The 14,602-nt window shown below is 45.1% G+C and overlaps 1 long non-coding RNA gene across 20 annotated transcripts in view; it reads right to left on the reverse strand.

The window, feature by feature from the left end:
• Positions 1-14,602, reverse strand: part of LOC140198802 (uncharacterized) — a 325,008-nt gene that overhangs the window by 295,130 nt on the left and 15,276 nt on the right. The window lies entirely within an intron of this gene.

The raw sequence follows: 14,602 nt of genomic DNA on the forward strand, positions 1-14,602 counted from the left end.
TGATATTAAGCTCCCAACTATGGCCTTGTTTCGCAAACAACTCAGTGATGCCCAACCAATCTCTAAGTGAGTTTGTTCACCTTATTCCAAATGCTATGCACATTTAAATACATCACCTCCTGTCCTGCATGCTTCACCATTTTGAATTTTGCCTATGTAGTACAACTTAACTCTTGACCTGTCTGCATTTGTACCCAATCGTTGGCTTCACCTTCCTTATATTCACGTTACATCCATCATCTACTTGCAAACCTGCTGGCTCATCCTCAGCTCTATCATCCTGGTTCCCATACCCTGCCATGTTAAATTAAACCACTCCCAACAGCTCTATCAAACCTGCCCGCAAGTATATTGTCAAAGGTTACCATAAGACCATAAGATATAGGAGCAGAATTAGGCCATTTGGCCCATTAAATCTGCTCCGCCATTTCATCACAGCTGACCCAATTTTCCTCTCAGTCCCAATCTCCTGCCTTCTCCTCACATCCCTTCATGCCCTGACAAAACAAGAATCTATCTACCTCTGCCATAAGCATACATATAGACTTGTCCTCCACAACTGCCTGTTGCAAAGAATTCCACAGATTCACCACTCTCTGGCTAAAGAAATTCCTCCTCATCTCCATTCTAAAAGAACGCCCCTCTATTAGGAAAAGGGGAGGTGCAATGAGACCTGGGTGTCATTGTACACCAGTCATTGAAAGTGGGCATGCAGGTACAGCAGGCGGTGAAAAAGGCGAATGGTATGCTGGCATTTATAGTGAGAGGATTCAAGTACAGGAGCAGGGAGGTACTACTGCAGTTGTACAAGGCCTTGGTGAGACCACACCTAGAGTATTGTGTGCAGTTTTGGTCCCCTAATCTGAGGAAAGACATTCTTGCCATAGAGGGAGTACAAAGAAGGTTCACCAGATTGATTCCTGGGATGGCATGACTTTCACATGATGAAAGACTGGATCGGCTAGGCTTATACTCTCTGGAATTTAGAAGATTGAGGGGGGATCTTATTGAAACATATAAAATTCTAAAGGGATTGGACAGGCTAGATGCAGGAAGATTGTTCCCAATGTTGGGGAAGTCCAGAACGAGGGGTCACGGTTTGAGGATAAAGGCGAAGCCTTTTAGGACCGAGATGAGGAAAAACTTCTTCACACAGAGAGTGGTGAATCTGTGGAATTCTCTGCCACAGGAAACGGTTGAGGCCAGTTCATTGGCTATGTTTAAGAGGGAGTTAGATATGGCCCTTGTGGCTAAAGGGATCGGGGGTATGGAGAGAAGGCAGGTACAGGGTTCTGAGTTGGATGATCAGCCATGATCGTACTGAATGGCAGTGCAGGCTTGAAGGGCCAAATGGCCTACTCCTGCACCTATTTTCTATGTTTCTATGTTTCTATTCTGAAACTGTGTCCTCTGGTCTTAGACTCTCTCCCATAGGAAACATCCTCTCCCCATCCACTCTATTAAGGCTTTTCACCATTCAATAGGTTTCAATGCGACATCCCTCATTCTTCTGAATTCTAGTGAATAGAGTCCCAGACCTATCAAGTGCTCATCATAAGACAAGCTGTTCTATCCTGGAATCATTTTTGTGAACCTCCTTTGAACCCTCTCCAGATTCTGCACATCCTTTCTAAGATAAAGGGCCCAAAAACAGCTCCAAGAGAGGCCTCACCAGTGCTTTATAAAGTGGAGTGACATTTGCAAATTCAGTCTTCCGGGACTATTCCAGAATCTAGTGATTCTTGAAAAATCATTACTAATGCCTTCATAATCCCTTCAGCCACCTCTTTCAGAACCCTGGGGTGTACATCATCTGGTGCAAGTGACTTATCTACCTTCAGACCTTTCAGTTTCCCAAGAACCTTCGCTCTCATTATGGCAACTTCACACACTTTCATGACCCCTGACACCTGGAACATTCACCATGGGGTTAGTGTTTTCCTCAGTGAAGACTGATGCAAAATGCTTCCTCAGTTCATTTCATGGTCCCTCATTATTACCTCTCCAGCATTGTTTCCCAGCAGTTGCATATCCACTCTCACCTCCCTTTTACACTTTATATATCTGAAGGAATTTTTGGTATCTTGTTCAATATTATTGGCAAGCTTATTTTCATATTTCATCTTTACCTGCTTAATGACTTTTTTAGTTGACTTCTGTTGATTTTTAGAAGCATCCCAATCTTCTAACTTCCCACTAGTTTTTGCACTATTATATGCCCTTTCTTCAGCTTTTATGATGGCCTTGACTTTTCTTGTTAGCCACGATTGTATCATCTTTCCTTTAGAATACTTCTTCCTCTTTGGGATAGATATATCCTGTGCCTTCTGAATTGCTTCCAGAAATTCCAGCCATTGCAGCTCTGCCGCCATCCCTGCCAGTATTCTTTTCCAATCAATTCTGGCCAACTCCTCTCTCATGCCTCTGTAATTCCCTTTACTCCACTGTAATACAGATGCATCTGACTTTAGCTTCTCCTTCACATATTTCAGGGTGAATTCGACCATATTATGACTACTTTTCCCCTCAGGGTTCTTTTACCTTAAGCTCTTTACTGAATTCTGGTCACTGCACAACACTCAGTCCAGAATAGCTGATCCCCTAGTGGGCTCAACCACGAGCTGCTCTGAAATGCCATTTCATGGGCACTCTAGAAATACCCCCTCCTGTAATCTAGCACCCACTTGATTTTCCCAATCCCTCATGACTATTGTAACATTGCTCTTTTAGCATGCATTTTCTACCTCCTGTTGTAATTTGTGAGCCATATCACTACTACTGTTTGAGGGTCTGCATACAACTCCCATCAGGGTCTTTTTACCCTTGCAGTTCCTTAGCTCTACGCACAATAATTCAACACCTTCCAACCCTTTGTCACCTCTTTCTAATGATCCGATTTCATTTTTTTACCAACAGAGCAACACCACCCCCTCTGCCTTCCTGCCTGTCCTTTTGATACAATGTGCATCCTTGGACATCAGGCTCCCAGGGATAATCTTTCAGCCATGATTCAGTGATGCCTACAACATCATACCTGGCAATCTGCAACTGTGCTGCAAGTTCATCTACATTATGCTGTATACTGTGTGCATTGAAATACAACCCCTTCAGTCCTGTATTCACCCTTTTTGATTCTGTCCACCTTTTACATTGCAACTCATCCAGAGGAGATTTACCAGGATGCTGCCTGGTTTAGAAAGTATGCATTATGATCAGAGATTAAGGGAGTTAGGGCTTTACACTTTGGAGAGAAGGAGGATGAGAGGAGACATGATAGAGGTGTACAAGATAATAAGAGGAATAGATAGAGTGGATAGCCAGCACCTCTTCCCCAGGGCACCACTGCTCAATACAAGAGGACATGGCTTTAAGGTAAGGGGTGGGAAGTTCAAGGGGGATATTAGAGGAAGGTTTTTTACTCAGAGAGTGCTTGGTGCTTGGAATGCACTGCCTGAGTCAGTGGTGGAGGCAGATACACTAGTGAAGTTTAAGAGACTACTAGACAGGTATATGGAGGAATTTAAGGTGGGGGCTTATATGGGAGGCAGGGTTTGAGGGTCGGCACAACATTGTGGGCCGAAGGGCCTGTACTGTGCTGTACTATTCTATGTTCTATGTTCATCTGGTTGACTGCAATTTTACAGTACCAACATCCTCTCCTCACTGCATCTCTCCTCTGTTTGTAAACTAGTTACCTCATCTTCAGAACTATTATCCCACCTTTCCTATGATACTTCTTGCATTGAAATACAGGCAGCTCAGGACACCAGTCACACCACCCTTTTGATTCCTATCAGGGACGGGAGGTCAGAGAACGGGGTTGAGAGGGACAATAAATCAGCCATGATGGAAGGGTGGAGCATACTCATTTGGCTGAATGGCCTAATTCTGCTCCTTTCTCTTCTGGTCTTATGGTCAAGGGCTGAAGTAGTAATCTAATAGACGAGAGAGTTGGACCATGGGAGTCAGGGAAGGAGGAGGGCACCAAAGGGAGGTGATGGGCAGGTGAAGAGAAGAGTTAAGATGGGAGCAAGAATGGGAAATAGAGAAAGAGAGAATGGGAAGGGAGTGTGGAGAAATTAATAGAAGTCAGAGAAATCAACGGTCATGTCATCAGGGATCCTTTGCTGTCTGCCAGCTGGCTGCCAGATTCCCACCTGTGCCCACCCAGGTGGGATGGACAGAGGTCCCTCAACCCCCACGCCTTTATCAAAAATGGGCCAAGTGACATCACTTGCGCAGTGAGACAGCAGCTGTAATCTCTGCACATTGATTCCCGGCAACACAGGATGCCTTCTCATGGGAAAGGCATGTAGAAAACCGACAGGAGTGTAGGGGGAAGCTACGCAGATGTAACACTCACAGGAAGTATTTACAGGCCTCAGTAACTTACAAAAGGTCTTCCAGTGACTGCATCCTCAGTGGGGGGGGGGGGGGGAATGTTGCTCAACACAAGCTATCTACAATTAACCAACAATCAGTCACTCAGCAACGAGCTGATTCCAGTGTTTACTCAAGCCCAACTTGAATTGTTTTCCGTCTCATTTACAAAGTAACACCTGGTGGGTTAAAGAACCAATGACAAATTGCAGCTGTCTTTAACTTGCTTGATCTGTAAACAAGTCAATGGATTTATAGACCAAGAACCTTCAGCAGAGAGCGTCTTTGTAATCCTAGAAGCCGGGCTAAGCTCTCTTGTCAGTTCTGCTCTGCCTTGCCCGTTGAGTGCAGTTTGGGATTCAGGATGTAGCCAGAAATTGTGAGCATTCTGTCAATGTGAAAGCCTCTACTCAATCCTTCTTGGCGACGTCATGAAGAAAAGCATCGGAAAATGAACAGATCGACTCAGCTAGTGCACAGTCAAAGGAATTCACGGACAGCTCACTGGTGAAGTGGAAACATTAATTGTTCGCTGTAAATTTTCCTGCAACAAGCAGACCCTGGAAAGACCGAATGTTGCCATGCCAATGAACGTAGCTGCCAAGCAATTTATGCCCGAGGCTCCTACCACTTGTGGAACAGGCAGGAGCAAAGATATTCAGTCACACGCTGCAATTGTTTCAGTCACACCACGTCCGCTTTCGAAAGTACAGGTTCTGGCATTGCCTAGCAGGACACACAAACAATAGCCTGACTCCTCCCCAGCCTGAGCTCATTCGCCACTGAATCCTCATCCGAGTTACCACTGGGATCGACAGTTCTAGCTCGGATCTAGTTTACTTCCCTGCTACTGCTGTCTGTGCCTGAGCTAGTCTTAAAATTCCTGATGCCTCTGTGCTAAATTTTGTCCACCATTCACTCTCACACATTGACTTGGCACCCCATTAAGCAAGAATTCGATTTAAGATATTCCTTCCCCCTCCCCCTGTATTCTAATCACTCCATCCTTTTCTCTATAATCTCCTACAGACTAATAATTCTTTGGAATCTCGACAGTTTTGAACTTTGACACACCATCATTTCTGGCGTCCTGATCATTTCCCAATCTAACCATCCCTTCACTGGTGACTCTACGTCCCCTCACTCTGGAATTTCCTCCCTAGACTTCACTGCCTCTCTCCTTTTTGACCAGACATTTGGTCCTTATTTTCAAATTTAATCAGAGAAACCTCCTGTGCAGCTGCTAACATAATCTGCTTTGGCCATATCCTAAAAGGGATGTGCAGGAGACACTGGAAATGAAAATGTCAGTGGCTATTCTTTATTAGGAATTTGAGAAGATTTGGTAGGTCACAAAAGATTCTAGCAGATTTCTACAGATGTATCATGGAGGTGATTACAACCTGACATGGAGGCTCCAATGCACAGGATAGAAAGTCTGCAGAAAGTCGTAAACTCAGCCAGCTCCATCATGTGCACATCTTCAAGAGGTTCGTAAAAGACCCTCACTATCTGAGACATAACTTCTCGTTACTGCCATTGGGTTCAGATGCAGATTCATTCAGTTATCTTGCATCCATTGAAACATACAGTGAAGTGCATTGTTTGTATTAAAAACCAACACAACCTAAGGACGTGCTGGGGGCAGATAGCTAATGTCAGCACACATTCCAGCACCAACGTAGCATTCCTAAACTGTTGAGCAAAGCAGCACAAGCAGCAACACCTCGAGCCAATCGGGACGCCCCCTAGACCACAGGTCCTTTCAGGTGAGGCAACACTTCACCTGTGAATCTGCTGGGGTCGTCTATTGTGTCTGGTGCTCCTGAAACTGCCTTCTCTACATTGGTGAGACCTACCACAAACTGGGGAACCACTTTGTCGAGGACATCTGTTCCGTCAGCCAAAATGGAACTTCCTGGTGGCCAGACATTTTAATTCCAATCCCCATTCCCATTCCAAAATGTTGGTCCATGAGCTCCTTTTTTGCCATGACGAGGCCACCTTCAGGGTGAAGGAGCAATACTTTATATTCCGTTTGGGTATCCTCCACCCTGTTGTCATGAATATCAGCTTCTCCTTCTGGTTAAAAAAAATTCCATCACCTCCCCTCTTTTTCTATTCCTCACTCTGTCCTCTCAGCTCTTCTCACCTGCCCAGATGCCTTCCTCTCCAGACCTTAATCCTTGCTATCCACCTGGCTTCACTCATCACTTTCTAGCTATCATCCTTCCCTTTCCCCTACTCCTTTTTATTCCAGCATCTTTTCTCTTTCTTTACAGTCCTGAAGAAGGGTCTCGGTCCGAAACATTTATTCATTGCCATAGATACTGCCTGGAGATTTCGCCCCAGAGTCCGACAAGTGTCTGAAGAAATGTAATTGAGTTTCTATTTCGAAATGCTCACTGTGTTACTCCTGTACACTTTATCAAAGAAATAATCGAACAGAGAGCCAGTGTCCAGGAACATTCATTGACCAGCAAAATGACTTCCTCACTGATCATGTTTTAGTTAGTTGTTAGATCGATGGGAAAAAAATTCTATTTGGAACCTTACTCCAAGTTGAATCTTCTATGCAATCTGGATTAAATCCAAAGTCTGTACACAAATCCCCCTCAAAGCCTCTGTTCCTCCACTCCCTACCCGGTGGAGAAATTCTTCACAACGTTGTTTCTCATGATCACTCAGATTTATGGGCCGCAGTGCTGGAGGCCATTTACCTCCTTGGTCTCTGTTAGCTCTTTCAAAGAATTCTTCAATTTGTCCCACTTTTTTGTTTTTGTTTCTGATTCAGATTTATTTAGCACAAGTACATCGAAACCTACAGAGAGGTGTGTCGTTTGAGTTAACCTCCAGCACGGGTGTGCTGGTGGCCACCTGCATGTGTCACCACACATATGGGCACCAACATAGCACATCCACAATGTTCGGCAGAACAACACAGGCAATAGCAACAACAAAACAAGCTCCTTTAATCCCTCCCACCCACCGTCCCATTCACACACACACACACAGACAGGTCTCCTCTGGGCCTCCAAAATTCAGTCCTCAGCGCGAACTTGCAGACAGGATTCTGCAGTTTGCTCCCCCTCAAATGTCTATCTGATTTTTATGTCAACATTGTAGATTCATAGAGTTGTCCCAGTGTAAAAAAAGGCCTTTTAACCCATGTTTTCCATACTGACCCTTTTTATCCTTCTTCAGTAAACTCGTTTTCCCACTTTGAAACCATACTCTTCTACTTAGGTGTTAGTCTCAATGCCTCTAAGTCATTGCCTGAATCCACCACTTCCTCTGCCAGCGAGTTCCAGGTACCATAGGGTCATAGAAAACTTATTGCACAGAAATTGGCTCTTCAGCCCACCTAGTCCCTGCTGAATTATTAACCTGCCTAGTCCCATCGCCTATAGCCAGCCATACCTCTCCCATCCATGTACCTATCCAAATTTCTCTTAAATGTTGATATCGAACCCGCATCAACCAGTTCCGCTGGCAGCTCATTCTACGCTCTCATCACCTTCTGAGTGAAGAAGTTCACACTCCTCTTCCCCTTAAACACTTCATTTCACCCTTAACCCATGACCTCTAGTTCTGGTCTCACCCAGCCACTGCTTACATTTACCCTATCTGTACCCCTCATAATTTTGTATCCCTCTATCAAATCTTCCCTCATTGTCCTGCGCTCTAGGGAATGAAGTCCTCGCCTATTCAATCTTTCCCGATAACTCAGGTCCTCAAGGCCCACCAACATCTTATCCACACTCTTTCACTCTTATATCAACCACCTTCTGTGTGAAATTTTTTATCCTCAGATCCCTTTTAAAGGAGCTTCAAAGACCGGGCAACCAGGCTCAAGAACAGCTTCTTCCCCACTGCTATCCAGCCCAACGAGCCTTCACTCCAATTACACCAATGTGGCCAATTAACTTACTAACCTACTGACCCATACATCTTTGGAACATGGGAGGAAACCAGAACACCCAATGGAAACCCTTGCAGTCACGAGGAGAACATATGAACTCAGAGCACATAGGACATCACAGCACACTACAGGCCTTTTGGTCCACGATGTTGTGCCAACCCTTCAGCCTTCTTTAAGATCGACCCAAATGGAACATAGCACAGCACAAACTCCTTTTAGACATCAGCAGAATTGAACCCGGGTCGCTGAGGCTGTCATAGTGTTACATTAACTGCTATGGTACTGTGCTGTCCATTATTTTTATTGTTCCCATGTATATTGTTCACTCCGTTATCTTCACATGAACAAGGAATTTCATTGCACCCTGGTGTATATGACAATAAACTAAACTGAATTTAAATCTCCTCCCTCACACCTTAAAACTATTCCCTTTCAAGATTCAAGACTGTTTAATGTCATTTACAATACACAAGTGTAAGGGAAAACAAAATAGTTGTTGCTCCGGTTCTGATGCAGTACAAAAAAATCACAATAAGATAAAGAGCACTATAATAATGAAAAAAAACAATAAATATAAATACATAAGATAGACTACACACATAAATTGATTGTATGTCCATAAAGTGACACTAGGCACAAGAGTGTCTGTACATAGGGTGACTGACAGGAAATAATAAATTAGTGGTGATTGGGGGTAGTGGGGGTGGATTAATGGGTGGAGGTGTTGATCAGCCTTACTGCTTGGGGAAAGCAACTGGTTTTGTGTCTGGTAATCCTGGCATGGAGGCTGGCCTTCATAACAAGTGGAATTGAGTATAAGAGCAAAGAGGTCCTTCTGCAGCTGTACAGGGCCCTGGTGAGACCACACCTGGAGTACTGTGTGCAGTTTTGGTCTCCAAATTTGAGGAAGGACATTCTTGTTATTGAGGGAGTGCAGCGTAGGTTCACAAGGTTAATTCCAGGGATGGCGGGACTGTCATATGTCAAAAGATTGGAGCGACTGGACTTGTATACTCTGGAATTTAGAAGGCTGAGAGGGGATCTTATTGAAACATATATGATTATTAAGGGATTGGACACGCTGGAGGCAGGAAGCATGTTCCCACTGATGGGTGAATCCAGAACCAGAGGCCACAGTTTAAGAATAAGGGGTAGGCCATTCAGAGTGGAGTTGAGGAAAAACTTTTTCACCTAGAGAGTGGTGGATATATGGAATGCTCTGCCCCAGAAGGCTGTGGAGGCCAAGTCTCTGGATGCTTTCAAAAAAGAGATGCATAGAGCACTTAAAGATAGTGGAATCAAAGGTTTTGGGGATAAGGCAGGAACTGGATACTGATAGTGGATGATCAGCCATGATCACAGTGAATGGTGGTGCTGGCTCGAAGGGCCGAATGGCCTACTCCTGCACCTGTTGTCTATTGTCTATTGTCTATTGACTCTGTAGCCTCCTCCCTGCTGGGAGAGGGACAAACAGTCCTTGAGCAGGTTGGGTGTGATCCTTCATGATGTATTAGCCCTTTTCCAAGGGATAAAGATTTTAACTTCCTACCCAACTTATACCTCCATTAGATCACCTGTCAGCTCCTAATACTCCAGGGAGAACAAACTCATCCTGTGCCATCTCTCCTTCTAACTAAAGTTCGCCAATCCAGGCAACATCTTCTACAGTGAAATCAAATCCTTTATTCCAGAGTTTTAGGTGAGGGTGTTAAGACCTTAAGATATAGGAGCAGGATTAGGTCATTTGACCCATCGAGTCTGCTCTGTCATTAAGTTAATGGGAAGAACTAGGGTCAAAATTCAAAGATCAGCTTCATATGTCATATGTACGTTGAAGTACACCTGAGATAAATCACTTGCATCAAATCAGATCAGCAAAAATTCTGCTGGGTGGCATGCAATTGTCACCACCTAGCATAGCATGCCCACATCTCACCACCTAGAATAGCATGCCCCATCTCATCACCTAGCATAACACGCCCACATCTCACCACCTAGCATAGCATGCCCACATCTCACAACCTAGAATAGCATGCCCCACCTCACCACCTAGCATAGCATGCCCACATCTCACCACCTAGCATAGCATGCCCACATCTCACCACCTAGAATAGCATGCCCCATCTCACCACCTAGCATAGCATGCCCACATCTCACCACCTAGAATAGCATGCCCCATCTCACCACCTAGCATAGCACGCCCACATCTCACCACCTAGCATAGCATGCCCACATCTCACCACCTAGAATAGCATGCCCCATCTCACCACCTAGCATAGCATGCCCACATCTCACCACCTAGCATAGCATGCCCACACCTCACTGATTCAAACAGTTAGAACTGTAACGTCTTTGGAATGTGGGAGGAAACCGGAGCACCGAGAGGAAACCCGCATGTCACAGAGAAAACGTACAAACAGCAATGGGAATTGAACCCTGATTTTTGACCTCTGGCTGGCATTGTAAAAAAAATTGCACTAAGTGCTGCACTATTGCAACGTCTCACCTTGGAACCGAATTAGCACTATATCAGATAACAAAGGTCAAGCTAAGTGTATCTTTCTCGGTTATTGGCAGAGAAAAAAAACAAGATTGAGTACAACACAGACAACGTGCTGGAGGAACTCAGCAGGTCAAGGCAACATCGAAGGGAAAGAGTAGAGTCGATATTTCAGGCCATGACCCTTCATGGGGACTGGAAATGGAGGGGGAGGATACCAGAATAAGTAGGTGCAGGGTTGGGGAGGGGGAGAGTGGAGGGAGGACAAACTAGAAGGTAATATGAAGCCAGGTGGGGGCAGGAATGAAGTAAGCAGCTGGGAGGAGATAGGTGGAAAAAGCAAATGGCTGAAAAAGAAGGAATCTGATAGGAGAGGAAAGTGGACCATGGGAAAAAAGGAAAGAGTTGGGGCACCAGCAAGAGGTGATAGGCAGGTGAGCAGAAAAGGCAAGAAACCAGAGTGAGGGATTGAAGAAGAGGGAAGGGAGAGGGGAAAATTACGGGAAATTGGAATAATTGATGTTCATGTCATCAGGTTGGAGGCTATGCAGATGAAAAATGAGGTGTTGTTCCTTCAACCTGAGAGCGGTCTCATCATGGCAGAAGAGGAATCCTTGGACCAACGTTGGAATGAGATGGGGATGGGAATTAAAATTGGGACGCTGCACAGATGACGTGAGCTCCGGAGACTCATTCTAGTGATGGATGTCATCTGGATGTGCCTCATTGTACAGCAAGAGCAGCTCACCTGTGGGCTTCATTGGCCCTTATTGTGTGCACTTCTGGTCACCTCATTACAGGCAGGATGGAGGGGCTTTGGAGAGAGTGCAGAAGAGGGTTACCGGGTGCTGCCTGGATTCAAAGAAATGCTATAAGAGAGATTGGGCAAACCTGGGTTCTTTTCTCTGGAGTGGCAGAGGTTTAGGAGAAATCTGATAGAAGTTTATAAGATTATGAGAGGTGTAGATAGGGTGGCTCCTTAAGGTTGTTATAGCCGGGGGTGGTAATGGGAATAAGCTCCCACTACCTATTAAATGATCCCAATGGCGTGCACCTTGAATAGCCTCTGATAACCAAGTCCAGCTTCTGGCTTTCATGTGTGACTTGGTTCCAAGCCCAGCGGAACTGTTTCTACTGACAGGAGAATGGAAAAAGTGGGTTACTGGCACCTTAAAACAAGTCACTTCAGGCACTTAGGGATTGTCAGCCGTGGCTGGCAGCTCATCTAGAAGAAGGAAAGCTCTGATCTCAAAACTTCACTGCCTTGCAGCTATACCCATTCATGGGGAAGGCTTTGGGGGTAAACCCCGAGGAAAACTATAGAGCTGGAGACCATTGAGCTTGACTCTGGCAACTCCTGTGAAGCTGCTGGTGCCAAACTGTTTCGATATCTGTTGTTCCTTTGGGTTCATCAGAAATGTGGGGGGGTGGTGCTTGTTACATGGGCAACAGCTTACTCTCCGTATCATACTGCCCTGTCTTTGCATATCTAGAAGAGCTTACGAAAGGTTCAAAAAGCTAGGTAATGATAGAGAGCTAGAAGATTATAAGGCTAGCAGGAAGGAGCTTTAGAAAGAAATTAGGAGAGCCAGAAGGGACCATGAGAAGGTCTTGGCGGACAGGATTAAGGAAAACCCCAAGGCATTCTACAAGTATGTTAATAGTAACAGGATAAGATGTGAGAGAATAGGACCAACCACGTGTGACAGTGGAAAAGTGTGTATGGAACCAGGGGAGATAGCAGAGGTACTTAATTAGTACTTTGCTTCAGTATTCACTACGGAAAAGGATTTTGGCAATTGTAGGGATGACTTGCAGTGAACTGAAAAGCTTGAGCATGTAGATATTAAGAGGATGTGCTAGAGCTTTTGGAAAGCATCAAGTTCGATAAGTCACCAGGACTGGACCAGATGTATACAAGGCTACTGTGGGAGGCAAGGGAGGAGATTGCTGAGCCTCTGGCGATGATCTTTGAATCATCAATGGGGACGGGAGAGGTTCTGGTGGAGTGGAGGGTTGCAGGTGTTGTTCCATTATTTAAGAAAGGGAGTAGAGAGTCTTACTTCAGTGGTTGGTAAGTTGATGGAGAAGATCCTGAGAGGCAGGATTTATGAACATTTGGAGAGGCATAATATGATTAGGAATAGTCAGCATGGCTTTGTCAAAGGCAGGTCATGCCTTACAAGCCTGATTGAATATTTTGAGGATGTGACTAACCACATTGATGAAGGAAGAGCAGTAGATGTAGTGTATAAGGATTTCAGCAAGGCATTTGATAAGGTACCCCATGCAAGGCTTATTGAGAAAGTAAGGAGGCATGGGATCCAAGGGGACATTGCTTTGTGGATCCAGAACTGGCTTGCCCACAGAAGGCAAAGAGTGGTTGTAGATGGGCCATATTCTGCATGGAGGTCAGTGACCAGTGGTGTGCCTCAGGGATCTGTTCTGGGACCCTTACTCTTCGTGATTTTTATAAATGACCTAGATGAGGAAGTGGAGGGAGGGGTTAGTAAATTTGCTGATGACACAAAGGTTGGAGGTGTTGTGGATAGTGGAGGGCTGTCAGATGTTACAGTGGGACATTGATAGGATGCAAAACTGGGCTGAGAAGTGGCAGATAAATGTGAGGTGGTTCATTTTGGTAGGTCATATATGATGACAGAATATAGTATTAATGGTAAGAGTCTTGGCAGTGTGGAGGATCAGAGGGATCTTGGGGTCCAAGTCCGTAGAACGCTCATAGCTGCCGCACAGGTTGAGTCTGTGGTTAAAAAAGCATATGGTGCTTTAGCCCTCATCAATCGTGGGATTGAGTTTAGGAGCCAAGAGTTAATGTTGCAGCTATATAGGACTCAGGTCAGACCCCACTTGGAGTACTGTGCTCAGTTCTGGTCGCCTCACTACAGGAAGGATGTGGAAACTATAGGAAGGGTGCAGAGGAGACTTACAAGGATGTTGGCTGGATTGGGGAGCCTGCCTTATGAGAATAGGTTGAGTGAACTTGGCCTTTTCTCCTTGGAGCGACGGAGGATGAGAGGTGACCTGACAGAGGTGTATAAGATGATGAGAGGCATTGATTGTGTGGATAGTCAGAAGCTTTTTCCCAGGGCTGAAATGGCTAGCACGAGAGGGTACAGTTTTAAGGTGGTTGAAAGTAGGTACAGACGAGATGTCAGGGGCAAGTTTTTTACGCAGAGAGTGGTGAGTGCGTGGATTGTGGTGGAGGCGGATATGATAGGGTCTTTTAAGAGACTCCTGGACAGGTACATGGAGCTTAGAAAAATAGAGGGCTATGGGTAACCCTAGGTAATTTTTCAGGTAAGGACATGTTCAGCACAGCTTTGTGGGCCAAAGAGCCTGTATTGTGCTGCAGGGTTTCTATGTTCTATGTATCTAGACAGCTAGGATGCAATATCCATGGTGGACCCTGATGAACGGAGGCCTCAGAGATAAAGTATCTTTTTCCCAATGTTGAGTTATATAATACTCGAGGGCATGCATTTAAGGTGAGAGGGAGTAAGTTCAAAGGAGATGTGCAAGACGAGTTCTTTACACATTGGGTGGTGGGTGCCTGGAATTTGCTGCTAGGTGTGGTGTGGAGTCAGATATGATGGAGAAGTTTAGGAGGCTCTTTGGCTTGCACATGAATGTGCAGAGAATGGAGGGATATGTACCAAACGCAAGAGTTTAGTTTAGTATTTACACTCAGTGGTCACTTTATTAGGTGTTGGAGGTATCTAATAAATTGGCCACTGAGTACAGTTAGAGATTGTGTTACTAGTTTAATTAATTTGGCAAAA

Source organism: Mobula birostris, chromosome 6 (genome assembly GCF_030028105.1).
Source record: "Mobula birostris isolate sMobBir1 chromosome 6, sMobBir1.hap1, whole genome shotgun sequence".
Classification (NCBI taxonomy): Eukaryota; Metazoa; Chordata; class Chondrichthyes; order Myliobatiformes; family Myliobatidae; genus Mobula; species Mobula birostris.